Raw genomic sequence first — 6000 nt, forward strand, 5'->3', positions numbered from 1 at the left:
CTTGAGGGATTCCTTGTCCTTTCCTTGGGGTGAAAAATAATAGTCCAGTAATGGAAGAGATTAAAATGAGATGGTGAATGCCATATACAAAGGAGCAATGCTAGGACAATGCTATGCTTGAATGTCTGGGGAAGAATATCAGAAGAAGAGTCCTAATGTACATGTAGAGTGTACTCCCTCAGTAGGTGGCGTGCCTACTTGGCAATGCATTGAGGGAAGAATATTGGTTTAGATTTTAAACTGGCGGGCTTGAAGGGTGATTTGGCAACCAAAGTACTATGTCAGTCTACTGCAGATCCATCATCAAAACCACAGCAGGAAAATTTTCAGCATCATGTAAGAATTCCATGTTTCGCATCATTCCTCCTATTTCTATCTAATTCCCTAAAAAGGGGCTTTAACAGGTAGATTCTGCAAAATGAGTCTGAGGTTGAAACAAATCTACATATTACTCCAATTTGGTAGCTTTATTATCATGAGCGAAGGTGGTTTTAAAAGAATAATTATTTGGTGAAAGAAATAGATGCAGAATGTTTTCGTTTTACTGTTCTCCATTCATTTTATTAAAGAGAATGACACTTTTAAATAGAAATGTTTAAGGAAAATGGATTTTAGAATTAACAAGTTTTTTTAACCTGAAAACATACCGGGAGAATATTGAAGTATTCTGAAGAATTCTGATGGATTCTTAAATACTGAAGAAGATGTTCAGCATACTTTTCTACAAGAACATCCTTTTTCCTCTCTAATTTGTTTATGTTATCTATGTTATGTTATGTATTTCCTAGGGGGCTTTTGTCTAAACCTATGATATCCATCCTGTGGCTTCTTTTGATTTATCAGAAATTCATGACAGCTGGAACATTTTCTATTTTTACCATGAATTTTGGAATAAAAGCTTACAGTATCTTTTTTAGAATCTTAGGAAGGGTAACATTTTGGAGTTGTTCAAACTATTTTTCTGATATGATCTGAGGTTAGAGATAAAATGACTGTAAACAGGATGTGTTCAAAAGTATAAGAATAATATGATAATTATCAAAACAGAAATAAGTATAAAGAACAGAAGAAAATAGAAAGATACAACCTGAGTGTTCAGCAGGAAATTTGTTGAAAACACAGTATTTTAGCTGAATCTTAAAAATATGCACATGTTTTGCTGAAAGGACAAGAAAAACAGAATACAAGCCAGAGAGAAAATAATTTGCCAATGTAGGAAAGTCTGATAAAATGGCTTGTATTCACAAGTTTTTAGCATTGCTGGAGTAGAAAATATGGTCAGAGTGACAGGAATTTAAGCCAGACAAAGAAGCAGCTATATGTTCATCAACTTTTGTTTACTATAACCAATACTTGACAAATGTAACAGCTTAAGCTATTGAAATCTTGGTACATTGAGATGTGAGGCCAGGCAATTCTTTGTAGTGAAGAGAACACATATTACAGGGAGTTTGACAACTTCCAGACTTTCAGTCCACTAAATAACAGTAGCAATCCCTTTCTAGATGTGACAATCAAAAATATCAGCAGCTTGTCAAATTTGCTCTTGAGTGAGGGGAGGAGGGATAAAATCCCCCACTTTAAAAACCACTGAGCTGAGTAACAGCATAATCACTCAATGTGGGTAATTGCCATGTAGAAACTATAGCAAAAGAAGAGAATAAAGCAAAACACTCAACTCTGAAAAGCATTGTATTAAATAATGAACGCAGGTAAAAAAAAGTCTTGAAGAAAGATGACTCGAAGAAAGCAAATGGATAATATGAGAATGTTCAAGATGAAGTGATAACAAGAAGCCAAAGGCAAAGAGACTCTGACGAAGACCAAAAGAAGATTATGTGTGTTAAATTAGAGACAAGACACTTCTACGAGATCTGTCAATGCAAGGGTAATTAAAAAGAGCTGGGTTCATATCTCAGTCTCCGGACATGAAGACAAGGTTTCTATAAGAAGGCATCCAATGTTGGATGCCATGAGGAATCTTCAAGAATCCCATGATCATTTTTATACCATTAAAGTGTTTAATTTATGATGTTTTGCTCTTGGTGACATTATTAAATCCTAAAATATGACTTCCCTATAAAGAGAGTAATGCCAGTTAAGTTAATAATATACTGACAGGTAAGTGGCAGGAAATCATAAACATCTTCAATGACATTTTGCTTCTTTATAAAAATAAATGAATTTTATTTTTTTTCTAAAATTATCTTTCAAAGAATATAGAAGTAATATGATTGAATATTATAAGCAGGAAATATTTTAGATTTTAATTGTACATTAAAAAGGCATATCTTTTATACTTAATTTCATCTAGTGCAATTGATACAAGCAGCTCTCAGAAATAGTTTAGTATAACAAGCACATTAAGTGACATTTAAATATACATTTTTCTACTATACTTTATGAGAATGGATCTGATTGTTATAACAATGATAAAAAAGTTTTTACTGGGTGAATTCCTGGGAGGTGATTGTTTATACATCTTGAGCAACACTATTTTAGTGGACTGTGAAGCAATAAGAACATGAGAACTTGCCATAAAGCAATATTCTCTGATTTTTTAAAAAATAATGGTACCAATGAGGGACTAGAAATCTGTCCTTATACACCAAGCAGGGCATGAAAAATAGGTCTTTCCTCAGTACCTTTAATCTCACTCAGAGGTCTCACTGCTAGATATTGAATAATCTTTTCTGTGCAAATGGTCTGGATCTGTTCTATATATTTGGCTTGGCTCTATTGTTCATATAAGAAGTAATACTGTACAATGTGTGTAACAGTACATCTTCTGCAAATGAAATATGTGACTACACATTTCATCATTTAAATTTGTGATAAGTAATGCACCATTCTAATTATATCTAGCTTTTGAAAACACTCTACTTTATAAGTTTATTTTAGAATATTATTTAATGTTAGCTATGCTTACATTACTTAAATTTTGTGTAGAATAAGAAGCAGTGCATGTGTTACTTTCTGTACTGAAATTTTTTCATACTTTGTTGGACATTTAATGCCTTTCAAACCAAATAAGATTTTGTATTTTCTTATAATGAACTTTCCTATTCTAATATAATACAGATTACATTTTCTTAATTACTGGGAGAGTATTTAGAATTGCATTGCTGCATTATATCATATGAAGTTTAGGAAGACTGAGCATGGGGAGGCCCAAAGAAGTCATGATAAGGATGGATAAATTCAGGAAAAGAAAATATGACAGTTATGTGATTTACCAAAAAGATAAAATGGAGAAAAGAGATGCCAATGTATGAGAATGACTATTTTATTCCAATGTGAAAATGCTTAGGTATACAAATAATTAAGGAAATAGATATAATTAAAATTTTTAGTTTTATTTGTACTGTGAATTGGTTTTGCATGCTAATTAACCATTTCATGAGTTACCTGATCATATTCTTTTCCTATTATTTTTTCTGGAGATGTTATTTCCATTATTTTTTCTGAAAGTAGATAATTTAGATAGAGAAATCAGGACAAAATGTAATTTTCAAGTGAAGGTATTCAACATAAGCAAAGAAACAACATGAAAAATGCTCATTGTGCATTAATTTACAAGTGATGAAATTAGTTTCACCAGAATGGAGAATGTGCATGCATTGATAGGGAGGGGAACTGGTTGGATCAGGAGGGCAAAATCTAGAGTATTAAAAATAGATGAAATTTTCCAGATTTAGCCACTAGATATTAGAGGTATAACAAATTTTAGAAAAGCCAATTGACTTAAAGAAGGCGACCTATGGTAAATAAAATTATTTGGAAAAAGGGAAATTTTAGACACTGAATATGAAGGAACATGATTGTAACAGTTCAAGTTCAAGAAGATTAAGAGCTAGAAATATATTCTCATGTAAATCTGGAAACTGTGAATGATACTTTATATGTAAAAATTTAAAAAATAATAAAAATACAGGTGTTAAAGTTCTTGAGATAGGCAGATTATCTAGATTATTTGGGTGAGCCCCAAACAGAACTCACATATCAAAGAAGTAGACAGATTTGACATTCAAAAGAGAAGGCAATATGAGTATAGAGGCAAAGTTGAATGAGATCACAAACCAAAAAATGCTAACAGAGTAAAATCTATAAGAGGCAAGTGTGATTCCCCTCTTAGAGCCTCTGAAGAACCATGGCCCTGTTACATGTTTTGATTCAATCCCAGTGAGATTGATTTTTGTCTTTTGACATCCACAAATCTGAGAATAAATCTCTGAGATTTAAGTATGTATGTGTGTGGATATTTATTAGTCATGGTAGAAAACTAATAAAAGTAGAATGCTATTCATTTGCTTAGAAACAATATTCACAATATGTTGTGGTATTCATGGCATTAAAATAAAATGGAAACATGTAAAAGCAGGTGCTTAGACATAAAACATTATTTTAAAATCTCTACACACAACATATCATTGAAACTTGTGCAAGGGTACTAAATTTTTTGAATATTGGTTTCCTCTCCAATTAGGTAGAAATTCTGATCCTCAGCTCATATAATTATCATGAAAAAGAAGTAAGAAAGCATACATATAATAATTGGTATAGCCTAAATATGCCCCAAATTATAATATAAATATTGCATTTTTACTTATTTTCACTTCCAAACTCCTAATTTCATATAGATAAAAGTTGGCTATATTTATTTATCTCTTTATTCCCTGTGTTTACCACATAGCTTATGTTCATTAAATTTCTTTTTGAATAAGCAGATGGCTAAATGGATGGATGAATAGAAAAAATGAATAATGAGAATCATTCTTTTTCAGAATTTGGTAACTAACCAATATCAAGTGAAAGGGAAATATTTAATTTAACTTTTCCATTTGAATTTACTTCAAAATGTCATTTTCCAAAGATGATTTTTTAAAAAACTTGAAGGAACTATTCACAGAAAAATGTGAAATTGAGTTCTTGGGATTTACTTAGTTTTGTGAAGAATGAAAGGACTTCATAATACCAAAGAGAGAGTCCAATATCAGATTTACATAGAATATTGGTCATATAGGAAATGTAAAAAAGAATAGAAAACATGTAATCAAATAATACTGTCTTTACCAGCACTTCAGATAATATTTTGGTATGTTTATAATGATTTGTTTAGTTTCTGGAAAATTACCAGATGCTCATAATATTAAGGTCAGTTCAATGTTTATTCTGTGTTGAAGAGGCCATGCATCAATTCCAATTTTCTGTATTTCTTATTTAGGCTGTTACTTACACTTGATAAAATTCCATCTACTGTTATATTTCTAATTAAGAAATGTTTTGCCAACAGCACATATATTAAGTCTTCACAATAAAATTTCCTGTTGACTCTCTTAAATATATTCTCAGTACATATAGTTCAGTATGCATATTCTCTGTTACCACATACACATTATTCATGTTATTTAAATTTAGATTTTAAGATAATCTTAGAAACCCAGCAATGTCTTTTTATATTGTTCACAGTACAATACAGTAAAGGTTATTTTGTGATCTGGTAAAATGTTAAGATCCAATGCAAGTTTCAAGCTGTGTTATAAGCTACTGTCAATATCAACACCTCAAATAGGTGGAAAAGGTAACAAAGTAACAATCCTTTAAACAATTCAGTTATTTCATAACTACCTTCATCATAATTGTTTTTCTTTGTTTTATTCCAAGACCAAATTTTCACATGTGTATATATAATATGTGTCTCTGCTTTGAAGGGTCTAACATGAACATCAATAGTAATGGATATCACCAATGAATTTTTTTAAATAGTCACAATATTTTACACTAAATGACCACATAATAGAGTTATTTTTAAATTATATTTGCTTTCCTGAAAAAGGAAAATAGTACAGTCTGTAACACATGCAAATCTATACAAAAGACTGCAGTTCATATGTAAATTTAATTCTAAATTCTGAATTACATGAAATCTACAAGCAGCAGTATTTGTAATAAACAGTTACTGTAGCCTTACTAAAAGTTTTTGAATTCTCATGAAAGAAA

The sequence above is a fragment of the Sciurus carolinensis genome, chromosome 5, assembly GCF_902686445.1.
Source record: "Sciurus carolinensis chromosome 5, mSciCar1.2, whole genome shotgun sequence".
Lineage (NCBI taxonomy): Eukaryota > Metazoa > Chordata > Mammalia > Rodentia > Sciuridae > Sciurus > Sciurus carolinensis.